Raw genomic sequence first — 23,781 nt, forward strand, 5'->3', positions numbered from 1 at the left:
AAAACATTATGGACCTAACATTTTTAGCTTTGTGTTATTGTACCCCCATTTGATGCACACAATCACATTCGCAGTCCTTGCTTAATTGGGTTATTTCATACACATTTTTTTCAGGGTTATCGCTGCAACAAACTAATGCTGGTAAAATGAGGAGGAAGAGATACATGGGTCAAGGTAAGGCAGCTCACTGTGTTACTGTGTGTGTTATGGGTGTTTGTCAGGCTGAGGTGCTCTGCTGATTGACATGTGAAACAACGTAGGATTTCAGTGTGTGACTTCATGGTAGCTCTTAGCTAGTTGTAATTCAGGTTTGATAAAAGTGACACACTGATGGCTTTAAATGGATGGTGTAATTTAGTGAGTAAAGTTGATCCCTTTTATGATTTGTAAGAGAAAAAAACACAAGCAGGACGTAAGTGTGTTTGCAGGCATGTCCTTCTCATTTGATAGTGATCTAGTAAACTCTGGCCTAACGTTGTTATTATTACTAGCTGATATTTCTCAATGAAATTGTCCTAGTGTCATGTTGTGGCGTGTTATTCTTTCTTTTATTTTTTTCCGCTGTTTTCCACATATTTCTAAATGCTAACACTAAACTTGCTTAAAATGCCAAAGATGAGCCATCATGACACTGTATTGAACCAATGATTGTTTTGCCCTTGGCTGCATGCATTCTCTATTGTTTTGTTGCAGCCGCTTCTAACATTCAGAGGGTGGAGTACTTACAGTAAAGTTTAGCTTGAGATTACACCCCAAATGTGCAAGTCTTTCTGTACATTCCTCTGCTTATCAGCCACCAAAAGTATTTTTTACAGGATTCATTATGTATTCCCAAGCAAAGCCCTTGAATGCACAACTTGCATTTACAAATGTGGTATTTATGAGCACGCATTTAGATGAATGCAACACATGACCTATTAACCTAGTCAGTCTGTGGACCCTCTGGTGTGTGTTTCATGCCAAAGAGCAGCAGGTGGCAGTGCAGGCTCACGTACAGAGGTATGGCATGGATAGGATTGGAAATCACCTACTCAGAGTCCAAACAGTACTTTATTGTAATGTATGATTTTTAATAGAGATGTCTAACTATTTTAGAATTTTTTTTCCCTCCCCAAAAAACATGCAGTTCTACCACATTTGTAGTTCACTAGCAATGGTACAGCTTGCCTCTTGCTACAATATTAGTACACACATTTAGTCAGCTCTAATAAAGGCATCACTTCCTAATCACAACTGGCACACCTGTGTGGTCCTCAGTTTAAGTAACATTGAATTAATTGTGTCTTATCATAAATTAGTTTACTCATGAGTTACTTACATTTTTTTGAACTTTTTGTCCATAATGTGGAAAGTGTAAAATTATCTTGTCTAAATTGGAAACGAAACACAGACAGTTAATTGAGTGCAAAAGTTAAGTACAGAAAATGAATGAACCATGTGACATAGATGCAGTTATCAAAATTATTAGAAAATTCAGAGTATATATAGTGAGCAAAAGATGCATAGATAGGCTATACATTCAGTGTTATAATTACATTGTGATATTAGTCCTATTTCCAGATGAGATAGTTGTATGTAAAAGAGATTAAAGCAAGGCTCACTTGATTAACTCTTTGAGTTGGAAATGTTTTTTCAATCCGTTTGTGTCATTATTACTGCGCTTTTTTGCCATTTTAAAGGTGCAGCAGGAGTTATATTAGGCCCTATATAATATTAGGAAAAAGTTAATGGCAGAGATAACTTCCATATTTTATAGAATGTTTATCAAGAATTTAAAGTCTCTGAACACCCACACAGGTGTTTCAGATATTCTGGCTGATTAGACTCTGTTGAGGTTGAAGGTGGTGGGCCGTAGCTTTGATGGAAACTTATTAGGTTACAAATTCTTTCTACTTTCTAACAGTTACACAGCTGTCATTTGTCACGCCCAGGTGCAACAGCAATAACAGGGGATTCAGGAAGATGTCGCTCAATCAGTCTAACCACATCCACACAGTCCTAGGAAGAGGTCTAATCAGCCACATTAACTGAAAATACCTGTTTGGGTGTTCAGGGCCTTAAAGGTTTCGGTCACTCCATGTTAGTTGTAAACGGGCAACAATCGGTACCTGCCAATGAGAATTTCACCATACGGAAACAATGCAATTTCACTTAAAGTAATTAATTACATATTGACTTATTGATAGCAAATTTTTGATCAGGTTTGTTAACTTTTGTATTGTATTAATTATGCAATCCTTATTAAGGGCCTTTCATACTGCAGTCATTTTAATGAAGGGAAGGCGGCAGAGGGGAAGTGGTTTTGTTCACGGCAGGAGTGGTAAGAAGCGGTTGCTGCCCAAGTGAACCCACACAAATTCTGGTCTGCTGCCCAGAGTTAACCTTGCTGAAACTTGTTCAAAACAGCTTTGCTTTTGCAGCTAGATGGTGATTAAGGAAGTTGCCACGTGGCAGTGGGAAACCAGCTTTCAGCATTGGATGGACATGTCAATTGTTTAGAATGGTAAAAGGTTAGGAATAGCACTTACATTTTGTGAAATGGTCCTTTTGTATGCTTTGTGGAGTTCCCCAGGGGTCATATCGAGGTCTTCTCTTCATATGTCATCTTTAGGCCATCTTTTGCATAGATATCCCATCAGTGTTCTTGATTATACAGATGATTTGCAGCTCCACTTATTATACAATTCTCAAACCCACAGGGATTTGACTGTCATCATAAATATTCAAAAGTGGATGGCTCAATGTTTTCTACAGCTAGATGTAAATAAATCTGAAATATTTGTAATTTATTTTAATGAAAATGCAAATTCATGAATTACATCTTGAGTAACACACACAATGTTATCAAATACTGCAGACAGTCTGGCTCTTTTTACAGTAGCCACAACTAGACAACTAGAAACAAGTTTAGAAAGTAAGCCATATTTATCATATTCTGCTTAGCGTACTGTTATGTACCGCTCTGTATTCTGAAATTGGCAAAAGAAAATCCATTGCCTCCTGCTTGTTCAGACACATCAGCTAAACATTTGTCACAAAGCAAACACTCAAATTCTTGTATGCCTTCACAAGCTACTTTTCAGAATTGATTTTAAGCTCTTAGTGCATTAAAGGCTCCATATTGCTAGCACACCTCTTGAGGAAGTGCTTTAGAAAGGTTGTGTTTTCCCAAGTTAGACATATTTGTGGTGGCAATTGCTGCTGGCCCCAAATGCTGTGGATCATCACACTGAGGAGTCATCTGGTAATTAAATAGTTATTAAGAGGTGCTTTGGAGGCTGAAGCCTACTGTCTGTTGTTTAGTATCGAAGTGGAATCTACACCTTTTGAACCCTTTAGAGTTGGGTGGCCTGAATATCGTGTCTGAATATGACTTCACATTTGTACAGTCATGTCTAATGAATATGTTATGGTTTGGGTGTTTGCTTTGGTTTCTTTTTCTCCTTCTTTGTTTTTTTTCGATCCTGTCTGGTGTTTGTGTCTTGTTTTCTCCCCGGTCTTGTGTTGTTGGTCCTGTCTTGTGTTCCCCTGAGTGTCTGTATTTTCTGTTTCCTGTTTTATTTTGAAGCCTGGTTTTTGTCTCGTCCTTTCTTTAGTTTTACTTCCTGTGTCTTACTTCCGTTTGTTGTCTTTCATTTTTTGTGGCTAAATAAAGCCTTGGAAACCCTTGCCCGTTTTTGTACCCATCTCCGTGTCCGTTTCCGTACCCGTCTCTGTCCCCGTGTTCATCTCTGTCCCTGTGGTCGTCTCAGTCCCTGTTTACCGTCTCCGTCACTGTCTTCCTCCCTAGCCCAGTATCGGTCCTGTCCAAGCCTGTCCCGTCTGAGTCAGTCCCGTTTGTGTCTAAGTTTGTCCTTCTGTCTCGAAGTCCGTCCTGCCGGAGCCCATCCTGTCTGTGTCCAAATCTGTCCAGCGCAACATGTCCTCTGTTCCTGGTTCCGTCCCCTCTCACATTTCCTACTCTTGCTCGACCTCTCGTTCCTCCTCTCGCTCACTTTCTTGTTCCCTCTCTCGCTCGTCCTCTCCTTCCCTCTCTCCTTTGCTCATTCTCTGGTCCCTTCTCTCTTTCGTCCTCTCGTTCGTCCCCCTCTCTCATTCGCTCTTGCTCCCTTGATCGCTCATTCGCTCTTGTTCCCTCTCTCGCTCCCTTGCTCGCTCGATCTCTCTCGTTCTCTTTCTTGTTCGCTCTTTCGCTTGCTCTCTTGTTCCTTCTCCGTTTCTGTCCCTAGCTCCTCAGTCCCCTGTGCCTCAGTCCTTAGTGCCCTTGTGTCCCTTGGTTCTCCAGTTCTTGGCCCCTGTACCCTTGTTTCCTCGGCTCCCCTGTGTTTTGCCCCCTTTGCCCTGGTTTCCCTGTGCCCCCATTCACCAGTTCCCGCTTTCCCCGGTGTCTTCCGCCCTTCCTGGGTTGTTTTTTGTTTGATTGTCCTTTTGTGACATCTGGGATCTGTCCCTTGGGGGGGTATTGTTATGGTTTGGTTGTTTGCTTTGGTTTCTTTTTCTCCTTCTTTGTTTTTTTTTCTCCTGTCTGGTGTTTGTGTCTTGTTTTCTCCCCGGTCTTGTGTTGTTGGTCCTGTCTTGTGTTCCCCTGATTGTCTGTATGTTCTGTTTCGTGTTTTATTTTGAAGTCAGTTTTTTGTCTCGTTGTCTTTTGTTTTAATTCCTGTGTCTTCCCGCTCTTGTGATCACCTGATGTTTTTTCCACCTGCTTCCCTGCCCTCTTGTCACCTCTCTCGTTACCTCATTACCTTGCGTATTTAATGTCTTTGCTTCCCTCGTCTCTTGTCAGATCGTTTTTTGTCTACCTGTTCCAGAAGATGTTTCCCTCGTTCATTCCCGTTCCTGTTCCCTGGGTTTTCATGTGAGTTTTCTTTGGTTTTGCCCGTCACAGAATATGACCTCCAGATCTTTTGTTTTTCCAGTAGTTAGTGTTTAGGATCAAAATTTGTGGCTGCATTATCAGGTCCTTTTTCAAGTAAACAACTTTACTAATAGCCCTTGACCAATATAAACAGATGGAGATCTGTATCTATAGAAAACGGTACTTACATTGATGTAACTCCAATACTTTGAGTGCAGTAGTAGCCCTCTAACAGCATGCCCAATTCTTGTTAACTTGTCAAGTTAAATGAGTCAAGTACAGCTCTTAAAGAACAAGCCATCACCATCCTCTCCCCTGGATGACAACCAGGAGGGGCAACCTCCTGTTCCTGTGGTATTCCACCACAAGCTCTTTGGTTTGGCTGATATCAAGCTTCAGGTGATTGTTGCACCATATGACAAAGCTATCCGTCCTCTGTAAATTAGTCTCTAGGTGAAGACAGCATGTTTCTTACCGGAAACTATTCACTGGAATCATACATACACTGATAACTTCCATTTAGCCAAAACGAATACACTTAATGTTTATTAAACTCCTTCAAAATCTTCACTACATGCATAATATGAGTCTGGACATACATAGATGTAAACTGCGACTTGACTGGTTGATGAAGGCATACAACCGCAAGGCAGTACTGGAATTCTGGTTTTCCATTAGTGTTAAAACTATTATCCTGACAGGCATCTTATTCCTGCAGCAATGTAGGGTTTCATTTCAGTCAAACAATTGTTGTAGACCTTTTCAATCTTGAACCATGAACTGGTGACCTTCATGTGACTGCTCCATTTGCTGACCACAAGGCAAGCTGGCAGGCATGGATATGAAATGACAAATCTGCGGAATTGTAAAATTATCATTAAAAGAGATACTGTCATGGGAGAATATTTACTCTGGGTTTTCCTTTCCTAATAATATTGGGATCGTTAGTCTGTGCTTTGTTTTCAAATACTGCCTTGTGACTTTAAAAAAACACTATCTGCAATACAGCTGGAAATTCTGTCATAGCTGGCATAGATGAATATTATTGGCCATGCCATACACCCTCTATAAGCTTTTAATCCTCGGAAACAAATATGCATTTGTTTACCCTTTCTGGATGAATGGATTATAGATTATCACTGCCAACCAGCATATGATGCCAACAGAGATTATGGCTGCTGTATGTTGAATAAAGCAGATACCACTGTTTGGGAAATTTTGGCACCATGAACTACTTCAAAGTAATATGGACATGATGCAGTATCTGACACACAGAGGGTATTAGAGACTTAAGTTGTAAACATTTGTTTTTGTAACGGGCTCGTATTTTAAAAACAGTCAAATTTTGAATTGCCATTTTCACCATTGCTTTCTATTCCTATTATTCCAGTCAACTAAACTGTGAACTGGCTCAAAATGTATTCCCATTTCCCCCAAAAGTGCAGCATTGTTAAATAAGACTTTCATCGTTCTCATGGAAACCCCTGTGTACACATCAAGCTGTGCAATTACTCAAAAAATAAACCCGCTAATGTCAGAGTGGTGAAAATATCACAATGCACTCCCATTCCCAAAATCCAGCTGAGAAGTATTACATTTACATGTGCGCATATTCAAAGCCGCAAGCTCTTTTGAGAAATTACATACAGACCTTGCCCATTTGGGTGGTGCCTTTAACACTTCTTTTAGGGATGCTCCACTGGATGTATGTCCAAATCACTCTGCAGTGTACAATATTGTTTATACCGGAACTTGTCTTTTATCTATTTACTGTGTCTTTCTCTTATCTAGTCTTTCATTATTTAATTATTCTTCATTGGGCACAATTAAAACACAATGGACTCTGCTGCTGCAAAAGTCAACGATTTCTGCTCCTGCACAGCAGTATACAAAGCCTGGGAAAGATAGGCTGTTGAAGTTGGCCTTCTATTATGTACTTGGAATGAATGCAATTCTGTTTTTCTTTGGATGAAAGTCTGGGCTTTCTGATTATTATGCTAACAGCTAAATATAACATTGACTTTAATAAAATGTTCATGCTCCTGGAGTCGAGTAAGGAATAGATTCACATACATGGCAATCAACGCACCTTCCCCAAACAAAATTACTTTTTAGAAATAGAAATCGTTTTCTTTCTCTATTCATGCAAGTGATTTGTTGCGCAATGTCACCTTACTCAATAGTAGCAGACCAGGTTTACATCAGTTTTTTTCACTCCCTGTGCCTCTATCTAAATCAGTCAATTTATTTCCAAATTGCATGTCGAGTGAAGGAGCAAGGGCTTATGGCAGTATATTAAATCAATGCACACCTACAGTGTATATTTTGAGATTTAATTTGATCCTGTTTTTGCTTATATTGATGGGGATGCACCTGGCTTTAAGTTTCATTGGACACACTGTCACTAATTTAAATCCTATATATGCATTCAGTAGAACAAAGACAGCTGTGAAAAGTGATGAGGTGGATATATGGAGCCGAGACATGCTTTACAATATAGGCCAGACTTTGGCTGTCTTTTAAATGTATGGGTGCCAGTCTGTACACTTTAATTTATCAGTATCAGAAGGACATACATGTACAATCTTACCAAAGGAAGCAATTTAAGTTTGTGTTGCTGTTATGGACTTTCATACAAAACATGCACTATTCTTTCTGCAAAGACCTTGACTGTGAGCTCTTATTTATGAATGTACTTTACATATACAGGATGTATGGAAAAACACAGTTTTCTGATTGTTTACAGGTAAAGCTAAGACATTCAGTTTCAGTTGGTGGATTTTCATACGAGTCCTGATGCCTTTTCATTTGAGTCTGACACCTGAGGCTGAGATCTGAGGATGTCCTACAATGGACACCGTACTCCACAAAGCAAACCTCCTATGGGGCCATTTTGATGCTAGCAAGCCATCACCTGCCGTTAGCATTCCATTAACTGCCATTAATTTTGATGTCACTTTAACAGCGAATACATCTTAAACGTTTAAAGACTCTATTTGTCCATTATTTATTTTTAAAGAAACATGTTAATGTATAAAAGGCTACATTACCCTGTAATTCACGTTATGGCCCTGTAGCAGATGTTTTTTTTAAAAATAGGCTAATGATTGTAACAACCATGCGACTTTCTGTTACATAGTCGACAAATTACCATACAGGCAGGAGAAGCTCGCGGGCAGTTTTGAATTACATTAGCTGTCTAAGTTGAATTACTGCTGTTAACTAGCATTTTGGTTAGCAATAATTAACCTGTGCCTACTGTATGTTATCTGGTAACATACAGTATACCTACGCTCTCAGTCTCTGCAAGATTGGGAATGATTGAGATTTCTCTTGTCACAGCTACCAGTAGACTTACAACTTTCAGACACGTTGCTCACGTCCCATCTCCGTCTTCAAGCTCAGTTAGAGGCTACGCAGTAACGCTCAGCTATCACCGGAAAAGTGCTTCTAATAGACTTCCTCGTCTTCGTCGCAGTCTACGGAGTCCCTTTGTCCATTAATTTTACTGTCTATGGTTTCAAGCATACAGCGGCCTTTAGCCCCTAAGTTACATAAGCTCTGCTAACATCCACTTCCTGTTTCCTGGTTGTATTTTTGAATATGAGTATACAGTATGTAGTGGTTTCAATTGTTTTTTTCAATTAGTTTGTGCATTTAGCATCTCCTCTCTGTGCTAAAGGTTGACCTTTTGTCATAACATTAGAACATTAGGGACTGGATTTCTTTTCCTAAAATTCACCAAGTTGTATTTACACCGTTGCATGTGTGTGCTTCTTTTTAAGTATTAAATAGCAGCATGTCTTCCCCAGTGTGTTTGAGGCACCTTGAATACCCTTAACTAGCACTAATAGGAGATAATGATTGGTGCTCAACAAAAAGCGAGATTCATTTTAAATTATTAACAAGTTAACTTTGTAGTGGAGGCACTTTATCCCCGAGGACAAACAGCCCAAATGTTTGCAAAATATAATTAAGCCGAAGCATCTTTAAATGTCATTGCTGTCTGTGCCATGTTTCAAATTGTTCTGCATCAACAGAATTTAACGAGATGGCTAAGGAATCCATTTCCTGCAAGCATGTGATAAGCCACACATACAGTGGAGCACTTTCATTGATTGCCAAAATAAAGCATTTTGTATGCAAATGGGGGAATGGAGTGGCTAAGCTGATTCAGCCTCATGGACACCAAATAATGGTCTTTACAATTAATACTTTTACATGCTATCCATTGAAAATTTCATCTTCCATTTAATGGCTCTAAAACATTTACACATGCCCAGAAAAGAGGGGGGAAATACACTGTGTTCCAATGGATTAATATGAAAGCCAACAAACAAATAAAGCCATGCATCCCTCCCTTCTTCCCCCCAGAGTATTGGTCCCTTTCCTGCCGTCTCATGCTCCTGCACATTTTGGATTAACAGATAATCTTTGAACATGAAGGAAGGTCTGCTAACCCTGAGGGGGTGGGATGTAGTGAGTGAAAGAGAGCACAGGATTGGAGGCAGTGCTGCATTGTTTGAACGTAATGTGCTTGTCTTGTTCTTGTTAACATGCAGCTCTTTTTGTAGAGGTGATATGGCCTTACCTCTCCTTCACTCTTGCAGGTTGTTTTACAGGAAACCCACAATTCTAAATAGATAAAGGGCACTGGGGTAACTTGGGCGTCAGCTACAATGGAAACCTTTCAACTATATGTTTGTGTGGACCCACAAATCACTTGCAGTTGTTTGAATTTATGAAGCCTGCTGTTGACCTGTCTGGTCTCATCTATTTAACAATCACTAAGTCCAGAACAGGAGGAAATTACATTTGGAAAGACTTTTTCACTGACTTGGCCTGCAGATGGTTTGACAAATTTGTGTCCTTTTCTGTACTTTGTCCTGGGTACTGTAGCGTTGTGTAATGGAGGACTTATAATATTGAATGGCTGCTGTGTCCTCTCCTACCATCTGTCCTCTCTGTCGTGTCTCAGTTTGTGTAACCTGAAAGGCATTTTCCGTTATTCACTAGTAGTGCTTCATCTTCAGAACAGATCAGTCTTCAAGTTCTGTTACATTGTCATTATTTTAAAATTTAGAAAACAATATGAACCAGAAAAATCTAACTCAGATTTAGGACCATTGTCCAACTGGTATACCAAGATATCTTAAAATAGCATTTATCTTTGTTTGAATCCTAATTTCCTGTCAATCTACGTTTGACAATATAATGTATTAGAATTGGTTATTTTCTTAAACATCATTTTATATTTGATAGAATGGAACATTTTAGCTAATCACTTAACCATTTAGCCTATAAGTGTACCGATGTAAGTATCTCCTCTGCCCTTACTGTGCCTCCTCTGCTCTTTCCGAGATTCTGTGTCTGGTCCTGCATATGTTACTTTTTCCTGTGCTGCCTTTGTTTTTTCTGTGTCATCTGTGTCCTGTTAACCAACAACAACTAGCACATACATGCTTATATGACAGCTTTATTTAATCTACTACACATCTGTTTCATTTCAAGTGTATTAATGATAAAAGAGCATTTTAATTTGGGCATTTGTTAGCTGGCCAGTGTGGTGGCATTGTAGTCTTTAAAATAAGCGCAGTGAAGTGCTGTGAAACAAAAGTGATTTAGATAGTTTTGTTTGGATTGATGAGTGTTTATTTTATCAAGTCTACATTATCTGAGGATTTTGGTTTACTCATAAATGCTTTGAATGGATACGTGGTGTGGTGACTGGTGTGATCAGAGCACTTGATCAGATCTCCGTTTGGGATGAAATGGAATTTGTGTTTTAAATGAATCTTTACCTGATCAATGACATGAACACTAACTCTAGTGACAAGATAACAGTATAATGTGGCAAAAAACACTGGGACAGCAGTATTTCTGTTTATTCAAGTTTTTCACTGTCGTTCCCATCAGTAAATACAACAATACTAACTTTCGTAAAACCAAATGGCCAAAGGGGGTTAGTTTATTGATCAATATGTGAATTGTTTTGTTTTATGTATTCATGGTTTTGTGTTGTCTATCAAAGTTCCCCCTTTATCCCTTTTGCACTTTTGTGCTTCACCCCGCAGTGTGTCATTCTCAAAATGTGAACCCGGAATCATTTTAGAGTCAAGGACAGCGGCGAAAACAGTTGACAGCAGTGTTTGAAGTAAATCAGAAAGCTGAGCCGTTCAAGAGCTACTGAAAGGCAGTGAGAGAGCAAGATGGGCAAGAAGGACGATGGTGATGGGGCTGACCTTCTGATCAGGTGAACGTGAGGAGGCCTGAGGACAGAATCCCCTCTCTGCTGCCCAGGCTGAATTTTTGTGCTTGAGAAGTGTTTAACTTTCTCAAATCCCAATTGCACTCAGTAGGGAGTGTCCTCTTTCCTATTGCCCAGAGGTTTAGTGACTGCCCTTAACCCCCGGGCCTGAAGAAAGGGGGTGGACGTTTGGAGGTTGGAGGGGGGGGGGGGATCAATAGGATGGAAGCTTGCCTGTTTGACAGAGGTGAAGTTAAGCTAGGAGAGAGAGAATGGGGTGAGATAGTGAGGGCTATAGATATCTGAGTAGGAATTATCCATGACACCTGGGCTCTCAAGCTGCAACCTTTAAGCACATGATTTAAGATCACCTCTATTTGTGGGATGGCCGTAGCACATTCAGCACATTCAATCTAAACCATTGTGCTTTGTTAGCTCTCACAGCTGAGAGACATTGTCAGTTATTTGTTTAGAAACGCTTTCATTGTTAAATCCTTCCGCCTAAATTGTTTCAGCCAGGCAAATTCAATTTTGTTTAAGTTTCACTTAGTTGTCAAGAAGATGTGGGGAATTATCCTTTAAGTCATTCCCTCAGTCAGTCCATCCCCATGTTTTTCTGCACCACTGAATTGATACAAAATGTCCTTTTTTCAAGCGATAATACATTGTTCCAAATAATCTCCCTTTGCTGTGAGAATGGTGCCAATAAACTGACAAGTTAAGAACAAATGCAACAGCCTTCATCTCATCTCAGTAAAAATCAACAGCCTTTGCTTCAAACAAAGACAAAAAACAAACTCCGCTTTCGTGTTTTACCCTATTTTCTAAAGGGGGATAACCCTGGATGAGACTGAAAATGTTTGCTTCCAAAGGGTTGACATTTAGCTATTGTAGATATAGTGATGGATACAAGAGACGCACGTTAATGCAAAATGACGACGTTACGCTCCATCTTCCGAACTGAGGCACATTAATCCACAGTGTTATGGAAAATGCTGATAAAAAAATAAATGTACTGCGCATTTGTAACAAGTGGCATCAATTTCCCTTTTGACTGTCAGTGAATGAAGATTTCTACGCAGATTGCATTATTTACTCTGCTCAGAAAATCAGAGAACTATGAAATCCTTGCTCGCATATTTCTTGGTGTTGTTGATTTCTGGGAGAGATCCCAACAAAGGCAATGTAAATGGGATTGGTTTAAAATGCCCCACAGTGTCAACTTAGCTTTCATCATACCTACATTAATTAAACTTGGCTTTACCATAGACTTTGACACAGTCATTTTCTGGCCAATTGTGTATGCATGAGTGGTTCTGTCTCGGTGTGCTTTCTCATGATAGGCTTAATACGTATGTATGTTGGTGAAAATAGCTTGAAGTAATCTGATTCCCAGAAAAGCTTCCAAATGAGAGAGGACAGCGGCAGGGACCTAGAAAGTTTAACGATCATCTGTGCAACCAGACAAGGTGTCTTAAATGACGGAAGGAGCAGCAGATCCATTTTAAAACATTGGCACCAACAATACTAAACGGTACATTTTACAATTGACAAATACAAATTTTGTTTGTATTATAACCTTACAGAGCCGAGATGCCAAAACCTTTTTGCTCTCTCGGACATCTCTCCATCCCATGTACTTGTTGAATAAAACAACTGCCTCATGCACAAGGTAACGGCAATGAGAGGGCTTGTGTTTGCAGAGATGAAACTCCCTATCCTCCACAATGCTCCAGAGAGTTTAGCCTTGATGCATTTTACACCAACCCCAAAACCTGCGTTGACAAGTTATCTGTGACCTGTGGTGAGAGCGGGAATGGCTGCGGTGAAAATCAATCTTCGCTTCTCCTCTCGCCTTGAATACCAGCAAAGCAAACAAACAGGCCTAAACAATACGATATATACCACATATCAATTACACTAAATGCCTCAGTATCTATACTTCACTGTCCCAGGCACACACCGGTTACAAGGCACACACGCTGCTGTAAGACGATAATGGTGCTGCATTGTTCCTCACCATCTGGAGGGCTGATAAGGCCTGCCTGTGCATAGTTGATAATGAGAACAGGCAGAGGAAAAGTGAGTGTTAAACATTTCCTTGGCCCATGAAAAAGGTTCCATTAAGTCCACTGACCCCAATTGAATATTAATGAGCTAATTAACGGATTTATTGTTGTGCGCAATTTCTGGAGGGGCAATTTTTTTCAAGTGCTATTATTTTTTCTAATTATTTTCTGTACTTTTTATAATTGAATCTTTGTAGCTGCCAGCATCCTGTTTGTGCCTTGGCAACAAGAAAAAAGCAGTTGGCATCTGTTTTTCCTTCCTTCAGCTTGCTGTAACTACAACAAAAACAAGAAAATGCTCTTTTCGATACCAGTGTATTTGTCAACAAGACTACTTCTCATTCCTCCGTCAACGCAGCACAAATCTTACATATTACTCTTTCAATACACCATCTTGCTTATCTGTTTTAGAAATATACAGAGCAAGTGATGTTTAGGTGTTGGATTACAGAAGTGCAATTACTTGGTTTACTGCAGGCTGCATTGCATGGAGGACTTGACAAAGGTTTAAATGGGCAGTGACAGCTGGGCTTGATAGATAGTATAATCAGCTGATGTAGATGCAGTCCTCAGTGGACAGCTGGAGAGTACAGCCAGTTACTAAGAGAGATGGTAACCTTGAGAGGAATGACTACTGATACTTTGTTGGTAATTGGGACAAAAGGTACGAGCTGCATTATTAGGATGCACCTAACGTAAATTGTGCTTGTAATTGTGTGATTGTAATTTAAAATGTATGCCCGTGCTATATTATGCGACAACACTTTAATCATTCTATCCAAGGTCAGTTTTCTTTTATTTTCTAAACCCAACCATTGGCACACCGATTCAGTTTAAATGCCTTGAATATCAAATAATCCCAAATCTTAAAATGAGTAATTGCCAACAGTATAAGCTCTCTCTCTCTTTCTGGAATTATAAAGGAAACAATCACATTGGGAGAGACCCCAGGGCAGACCCAAGATGTGCTGGAGGGACTACATCTCCCAGCTATCCTGGAAATGCCCGGGGATGTCCCAGGTAGAACAAACTGTGAGGAAAAAGGACATTCGAGATACTTTGGTTTCTGCTACCCTGATCCACATTCTGTTGGGTTATGGCTCTCTTGTTAGGCTTAAAACACCAGATTGTTAGTGTTAGATTCAAACCTGTATTTGTACAGCTGTATAGGGTAATTTGGACAGGCATCTGTACACATTTCAATCAGCCTACTAAGGCCACTTGGAGCTAGCGGAAAAGAGTATCTCCGTTTTGAAAGTGATGAATAAGAAGCAGCAGGGACCATTCTGATAACCTTTTTGATAACACTAATACAATTATTATTACATTTTGCTGTCTGCATGTTTGCCTAATTCTGTTTCTGGCTGAAATTTGATTCCAGCTTAATAAAACCATCAATTTCTTTTGGTTACTTCACCAATATAACTCAGAGTAATGAACTCATTTTGCTGTTGTATGGAAATTTTGTCTCATTACAATAATTTTGCCTGATTCACTCGGCAGCCAATATTAAGAGTAAGGCCCTACAGTCATAGACTGGGTTATTATGCTATACATCACAAAGTGCATTAGGCTCATAAAACCTGTCAACAATAAGGTTGGAACGGTTGTGCGCATGACCCAGGAAGTTGATATATTTCCTCCAAAGACTAACTAAAAGTGTCCAAGCTATGTTGCTGCTATACGGAATTATTTTTAATGCTAGTTAGGAATTCTAGATTCACTACCCATCCACCCTTTACACACATTACTTGCCCTTAATCCACACATGCATTCCCCATCAAATCAGTCTGTTATAGTTTCTGTACAGAATGTGTACAGAGTTGATCTACTTGTAAAGTTGAAATCTACAGTCAGATTCACTGGGAAATTAGGTAAACCTCATGAGGGAGTACAGCCCCTCAGTAACTGGAGATTTTTTTTTATAAACATACAGAAAGTAAATTAAATTAAATCAATTCCAGACACAGTAATGTTTTGTCTTCATGAAGCTAAGACTGTGGTTCACTCAACCTCACAGACTGTGAAAAAGACTTTGCATCCTGTAGTTGGATGCTGTAATGTCGATTAGGATGGCTTTTTAAAAATCTCTTTCTACACCAAACCTAATGTGTGTTTTGGAACACTTCTAATACATTTAGGATTTCACACTGCCAAGTCATTCACCAACATTGTGGAGACTTATTGTGTTACTGCTAGAGCCGTTGCAGCCACAACTTTCCAATAGCAATTCATTGTCAATTTAACTACGTCATTTTAGTGGTGAAAGGCGCACCTTGTTGGAGTTTTTGGACATGTGTAGGGAATATGCATTCCATTTGCCGATACCTGACATCCCTTGATAGAAGCCGTGATTGTCCTTGTCGCTGGCAAGTGACTTGTACTTACATTTAGAAAGAACCAAAGTGGGGACAAAGATCAAACAACAGCGCATTGTAATTGTTTTGCAAACTGCATGTCAGCGTGAATGTGTGGCGCTGAAAGAGCCTTCTTTGCACGGCTCTCTAAGGCGTCAAATGCAGTTCTGAAATAGCTTGGTGCGTCCTGAAGAGGGTAATCTTTTGTAACAATCAATTACAATACATTCCCCCCTCTGTCGAGGTACTAATAGCTCCTGTCTGTGCACATGATGAGGCATGTCTTGTAAATATACACTGTTTTCCTTTTAAATGTCTTATAATATGCATGGGGAACACAGAAACACACTATGACAGAGGGGTTGAGCATCAAAGCTGGAGAAGCAATTTAGCGAAGTTCCTCAGTCAAAGAAATGAGAATGGAGCAGTTTGTGGCTTTCCTCCCATTAGCCAGATTGAATTACTGTGTTTTACTTTTAAGGGCCATCTGTTCTGGTTTAAGTCATATTTCTAAATCTGTCCTGTTGTGCGGGTGTGTATGTGTGGAGAATGCTTCTTTGATGTGTGGGAATAGTTTTTTTGTTAAAAATAAAATGATGTTTAAAGACTTTTGAGATCTGTGACTTGCGTGGAAATGCTGTTGCAGTTTGCAGACTTTTCATGACAAAGGTCCTTCTTGTGTTGCCTGGCATCAGTGTTGACAACTACTTTTCATCAACAAACTGATGAAACAATATCAACAATCAACAACAATATCCTTTTGAAGGACGTTAATTACAGGACGCTCGTTAGATTTAATGGACTTTGCAGTGTAACACATTTCTTTCAGATTCAGAAGGATACACATAGATACTATATATAGATAGCGAAAAGATATTGCAGTGTGGTAAGACAGATAAAGAGATAGATTGATGAGGGATGTGGTTCACTCAAAGGCTGTAGTTTAAGTAGCCTTATATTGAATTGCAATATTAAAAGATTATTCAAATGCCAAACAGTATCAAAATAAACTGAGATGTGCCATTGCTTTATAGTCAATTACTTATTTTCTTAATGAAGTAATTCATTACTTCTTATGTTTAACCTGACCTTTAACATTGTCAGCTTTGCAAGGTTGGACACAATTGACAGTTCTCTGAACCCCCTCCCCCAAAACATAGTTTGTCCAATTATAGCTTAGCAACCGTAACTAGGCAGAACAGGACTTTCATGCTTTGGATTTCTCACCATGTGAAAAAGGTGAGCAGAGTTTCTACTAAGGAAGTTACTCTGTATGTAAAAATGTTGGAGTGTGATGTCCTCTTTGTAGCTTTTTCAGAATAGAAGTGTAAAAGTGTAAGGAATGGATTAAATGTTTTTTTTTTTTAATGTCCCAACGTGAACTGTAAAACTTAGCATATCTAGCTAACTAGCATATCACATAAAGTAGTTACCTTACCAAGCATTACTTTCAAGAGCACAAATAACGTTGCATTTGTGACACTTATTACTTACAAAAAAACACATTCATGTAGGCACAGTATTCCCCTACTGTATGGAAGCTGGTCCTGTTTAGCATTAGTGACTCTGTGCGGCTCGCTATAAGATTTGAGGAGGTTTGGAAAGCTTTGGTAGCCAAGTGGTTACGGTGCATGCCACATAACCACCCCGTCAATGGTTAGATTCCAGCTGGGGGCCTTTGTGCCAGACCTACCCATCTATCGCCTTCCATTTCTTGTCACTGTCGAACTGTCCACAACTACAGCCTTTACTGAGATAGAGTTACATCCACCAAACAATTTGATTACTTCTCATCCTAAAAGCCCATTCTGAATTGAATTAGTAAAATAGGTGTTTGATCTTTTATTTCTCCCTATTATACTTATGATGCCAGAACTAACTAGCTCTACGCTGCATAACAAGACCAATGTTGTTTCTTTACCTCTGTCTCCTACATGAATCATGGACCAGTAAGGCAGCTGACTTTTTGTCCGGGACATGCAGCTTTAGCCTCAGTCTTTTAGCCCAATATCATGTATTTAACCATCAAGTGTATATTTTAGACAACTTTTTACAAGATTCCCATTTTAAAATGAGTCGGCTTAAAACGGTAAATCCTCTTTCAGAGAGTTTTCAACAAATTCATGGAGGTAATGTAAGTGTTAAATTGTTTTTACATTGTTCCCTCAAATGTTACCAGATACAAAAACAAATTTGTGAATCTGCACCTTACATCAGATGCACTTTACAATATATTTGGGAAAAATACTAACGTAGGATACAACGGGAGATTTTAATTTAATCAGTACTCTCAGGCATGCATTTCTGTTGGGTCATTCTTTTCTCTTTCTGAGTTGAAATGCTAACATGATCCTACACAATTTAGGCCTGGAAGAGCCTAAAAAAGGTCAGCAATCCACTGTGCTCCTATAAAGATGGAGGTGCATGGCTTTAGAGAACAAAACATTTCCCTACCAGCAGAAAGACTCTCCAGAACAACCTCTTTACAGCCCAGAAGGCCTTGCACTGTCACTGAGTCCCACGATTGAATTGAATGGTCCACAGATTACTCAATTATTTCTATATACCAGCCTTCCATGGCAGACTAAAGGCCTATTATTGGAGGGACTGAGACCATAGGAACTTATTACATGTGTGACCTTTTAAAGCCTTTCACCGTGATGGATCTCAGGTGAGAATTTACTGGAATCAATTTTTATCTGAAAGCGCGATGCTTGCTCACCGGCCCAGCCCTGTGTGAAACATTCACTTTATAAAAGAACAAAAAGACTGAAAGAGAAAGAGACACCCCCTTGACTACTGGAAATGGGCAACATTTTAAAGCACCCCAAATGCCTTTGTGTTCTTTCCTCCCAAATTAAAGAGACTTTGAAACAGAGGGCTGGAGGAAGTGCGGGAGTATTGTGCTTAATCAAGGTAGAAATACAAAGACAGAGCCAGTTCCCAAAAGGTTTACATCAAAAGGTGCATCCCACTTTGTGAGCTATTTATTCAGTTAAAACACAGATGGCAGGCTGCCGCAATTAATTAATCATATATGAGGCATCCTGTACCTGCTAGCAGAAAGTATGTCAGTGCTACAGAGATCTCATTTGGATATCATTGTAACTATGTGCCGCCATAATAATTGCTGAATATGATTAGGACTAGCTTTGCAAGTTATGCTGGGCATAATTTAATGAATTACAAAACAGAAACTACTGTTTTGCTCTCCCTTTGTATATTTTACTACTGCTTCACTGTAGCAAGGTGAAGGTTATTATGATTTGACTTGAGTGTAGTATACAATATACAGTAGATGTCATTGATATGCTATTAGAGAAACAATCAACCAAGCTTTCTATGGGGATTACAGGGCTCTAACTTAACTTTTTTCACCACTTTCACAAACCATCCCAAAATCCATTTAAAAACCGTCCCAAAGTTAATGCTTAAGGCTGTATTAGTTATAAAATGACACCATGGAAATGATTTAATTATATATTAGCTCACATTTCATGTTTACTTTTTTTTTTTGTGATCACATTTTTTTCTTCGTTTAAACAAAACTGCTAAACATTGGTCCGGATGACACAGTGCACGTTTTCCACAATCCTTCCTTGCGATCAAATGTTTCACTCCAAAACAAAGAGAGGAAATGCGGGAAGGAGGAAGACACAACAAAAACACAACGGCAAGAACGATGTCTGCAGCTCACAAACAAGACACACAGAAACAGACAAACACACAAACAAATAAGACTCATTGAGTGGGAGACCGGCATAAGACAAAAGGGACCAAACACACCTACAGATAGAAGCGAGAAGACTGTAGCACAAATCTACAGCATGGATTTCAAGAATTCAGCTTTGCTGAGCCAAGTGTCCAAAGTCTTTCCTGGTGCTCCATTTGTTCGAGCTGGGGAGAGCTCTATATGTACGAGGGTCCATGCATGAATAGACAAGTCATGAGGTGGTTTCCAACGGGATGCAATCATTCTCTTGGCCGCTGTACGTCCAACAAAAACAGCACGTTTCTGAGTTTTAGAAAGCTGGGGGCTGACAGATCATTCAGAATCAAAACATTGACAGTAACAGGTGCAGTATCATTAATCTGGGCAGATATTTTGGATGCAATATTTTGTAATTATTTTTTAAATCAGAAAAGGGCAACAAGCCAATGTACCCCCCTATGTTCCCACTGTGGAGCTGTTATAGGCCTCCCACCAATCAGGAGTACTGTATTGGTGAATAATGGAGAAAATGCGTGCCAGTTACCAGCTAGTGTATATGGCAATATGTTCCAGCTTACCTCCAAGTTGTGATAAGATGAGAGATACCGGTATGTTCAAAAAAAAATTGTTACATATACATATTCATTGATTTGTTAACATCACATGGACAGTATTAAAAAAAATTTTTTTTCAATATTTGAAGATGTGTGTGAAGCATTTCACGTTTCAGATGTTGCGTCATTGCAGCAACACCCGTGTTTGAAGCATTGTCTACTGTCATGGCTACAACTTTGTCAAAATCAGCTTTATTGGCACATACACAAATCAATATTTTTCTCAAGTGGCTTCACAATCTGTACAGCAAACAACATCCTCTATCCTTAGACCCTTGAATCTTGAGCGGTTATCCAAGAGGGCTTTGATTTTGTCCCTCGTCCTCCTCTCCGCCACTGCCTCCACACATTTAGTTCCAACCTGATCACCTAGCTAGTTGAGACTGCTGACCTCCAAATCTTGATGCTACCACCCCAGCACACTGAGGAAAGATCTGCTGGAGCCTGTTGCACACACTAAAAGATCTGAATCTGCTCAAGAAGAACCGTCTGCTCTGGTCCTTCCTGGAGAGGGCTTCCGTGTAAATCCAAATTCAGTGTTGTAAAAAAAATATTTGTAATACATTTTATTTTTATTTTATTTCACATGTCTGTAGGCAAAGGCGAGAAGAGGGAGATCAGCTAACATTCAAATAGTAATTTCAGCCTTCTATAGTATTGATTTATTTTACTATTCAAACTATTTTTAGCTATCTGTATTTGTTCCAACAGCCCTAGTAAGCACATTGTTTTTGCATTTGGGAAGTAGAGCTGTGGATACAAACATGATGGACACCAAGAACAGGTACTAAACTGGTACCGGATCCGGACTGGTCAGTACCAAAGTATCGTTAAGATCAAGGACAAACAATACTATCCTAACGATACCCATACCGAGTTGTTAACTGAACAAACAATACAACACTTAGACATTTAATGCCTAAATACAATACAAACTACTGCACACTACTCCACACTACAGATATCACCGTTTTTGGGGCATTTTATACATGACATGTTTCCATACTCCAATCCCATACTGTGCATCCCTGGAAGTGTAAGAAGACTGCATCAAAAACGGCAAGATAATGAAAAATAATATGCACTATACATTCTGTCCAGATCATCCATACTCGACAAGGTGATGCGCTGTCTTTTTTTTTTTTACGAGGGCAGAAAATTGCACATGTAATAAAATCCAATTTTATATTTCATTCTGAGAACTACAATAAACACAAAACAAGACGTAATAAGCTTTTCAAAAAGCTGATTACCAAAGCAATTTATTGGGCTGTGTTAAAGCAGCGCTGGAAAGTGGAAGGGACCACATTCCAAATCTTCTCTCCCTCAAGCTCTTTGCTTTCCATGTTATTAGCTGGACTGCTTGGTGAGAAGCCAATCTGATCAACTTATTTTACTATATAATGCTCCAGCTCCCGTTGAAAGCTGTTAAAAAAGGATTGTGATTGAGGTCATCCTTTGCATCCATCACGTTGGTGAATGCTGCAACGTATATTACTATAACCATGTTTGGGTTTGGTACGTGAGAGGGACAAAGCTCAATACACATAACGGTAATGCCATTTTAACGTTTACATAAAGCTGCTGTATCTGAATTATATCAAACACACCGATCCATAGGCCTGCATAGTCGAACTGGGGTTTGTTGTCAGGGTTTAGACGTTACTAAAGTGGATCACTATAGTGTATAAATGAAGGCCTGCACTCTAAGAAATATACTAATGATACAATGTCCCTGTTATCAGACACTAGCAAAATACGGATACATTGCCAACGTGAAACCATCTACGTAGAGTACTGTTTTATTTTCCCCATTTTAGTTAGGTTGTTTTTGTTCACAAACACTGATACAAAAGCAATATTGTGAAAAAAGTTTTTTTGTCTGCAGCATTGAATTGCAGATATCTTAAATTAGCTTCAACTTTGGGTACGGTTTGAGTATTGAGCAAAAAGTAAAAAGTCTGCAATATATTGTTGAATATAAATTGAGGCACTGATGGCACAGGAGAAAATGCTATGTGGGGATTATTCACACTTACATAATGTTAGGAAGAAAACCAGGCGCTTCTCATTTTGGTCACTTATCCCTCATTGTAAAGGTCTGTATATTTCATTGCTGGTGCAGCAGCTTAGGGGATACATTTCAAAGCAGCAAATAAAAATTGGCTAAACTTCCAAAATTAGCACTTCAAAGTCAAACATGATTTGCAGCGGTGGAAGGGGTGGAAGCAGTGTGACTGTGAAAGACTGCGTTTGTAAAAGCTAACTCTGTGTGTGTGTGTGTGTGTGTGTGTGTGTGTGTGTGTGTGTGTGTGTGTGTGTGTGTGTGTGTGTGTGTGTGTGTTTTGAAACTGATGTACAGAGTTCAGCATTAGGCCTTAGAACCAATTTCTAGGCAAATTGGTTTCATTTAAGAATGAGATCACAGAGTAAGCAAACCTCTTTCAGGGCAAGTTCATGCATCTGTAGCCATTTATTTCAGCTTTATATGCATTGCTTGGCACAGGCTGTTTGTAGGTAGAATATGCATAATCTTAGCCTTGGGCACCATGCTATAGTTAACTTGTTCACATTTACCTGTTATTACCATGGAGTTTAATAGTTTCTTCCATTTCATTGCATTCTGTCAAAAAGAGCTTCAGCAGTAATTTAGTGTTTTGTTTTCTATATTCCTTCCAGCACTGTTGTGGAATCAGTGCTAATCAAGGCCACATGCAACTAATTGCCTTCTCCAGTCTCTTGCATTTAGCACAAGCAGATCCATCAGGCATCAGTGGAACATATGTTGGAGGTTTTAAGTGGGTGTTAAAATTAGTTAATTTATATTATATATAGTATAAGGAGAATAATAGTCACTTATCCACAGTTAGTGTCTTTGCATGTATTTTTTATTTATTTAAGAAACTGTAATCAGCAAATTTGAAAACAAATGCTGTAGGTTTGTCTCTGATACTGTAAGGTCACAGTTGTTTGTTTTGAAGGACAGCATAATGGTTCTTAGAGAGTAGAGACTATAGATTATCCATTCAAATTATTAATAATAAACATTACACCTACGTTCATTGTCATGAACATTACTTATTTTTTAAATGATGAGATGCTTTAAAACAGTAACATGTCAAATCCCATGTAAATCCCATCTAAATGGCAATTAGGGTTGTCATAATTTAAATTTTAAACCCCCGCCTAATTGCGCACGCCCAAAGAAAAAACAGACACAGTGTAACTAACTGGCTGGTAACAGGCAGCCAAAGACACGTAACGTTAGCTTACCAATATGCTGGAACCTGATTATTCCGGACACCATGGCCACTGCCAGAGTCAGAAGAAACAACATAAAATTCTCCCAGTTCCCTGAAGTCACCATGTGGCAACATTTTCGCTTTCCCCGTGAGTAAGTCATGGAAAAAAACAATGCCGGTAAAGCATGTGGGCTCTGATGGGACTCCATGGTGCCTTCAGGTACACAAATGCTGCATTACCTTGCACCACTAAAAAATTGTTGTTGCAGTATCCTTCTGCGGTCTAGTGGCTTATTTTGTTAGCTTTTCTGTCCCTTTTTGAAAAAAAATGTTTAAATTTAATCAAATCCTTATCTTGAAATCATAAGTAAAATTAAACTTGTATTTGGAGAGTTGTGAAGCCCCTACCGGCAATATATCCAATACTGTCATATTACTGTAATATGCAAATAGTAGCACTTTTGCTACTTTATGCACAGTTTATATATATTTATTATGTTTATTTATGTAAAGGTTTTTAGCCAAGGTGGCATGGAATGGCAGTCCGTCCTTTGGTCTAACCACTTTGGTTTAAACTGAAATATCTCAAATATTGGATGAATTGCTTTGAAATGTTGTAAAGACCTTCATGGTGCGTCAAGAGGATGGATACTGCTCACTTTAATGAACACTGACTCTTCTG

Source organism: Etheostoma cragini, chromosome 1 (assembly GCF_013103735.1).
Source record: "Etheostoma cragini isolate CJK2018 chromosome 1, CSU_Ecrag_1.0, whole genome shotgun sequence".
Lineage (NCBI taxonomy): Eukaryota > Metazoa > Chordata > Actinopteri > Perciformes > Percidae > Etheostoma > Etheostoma cragini.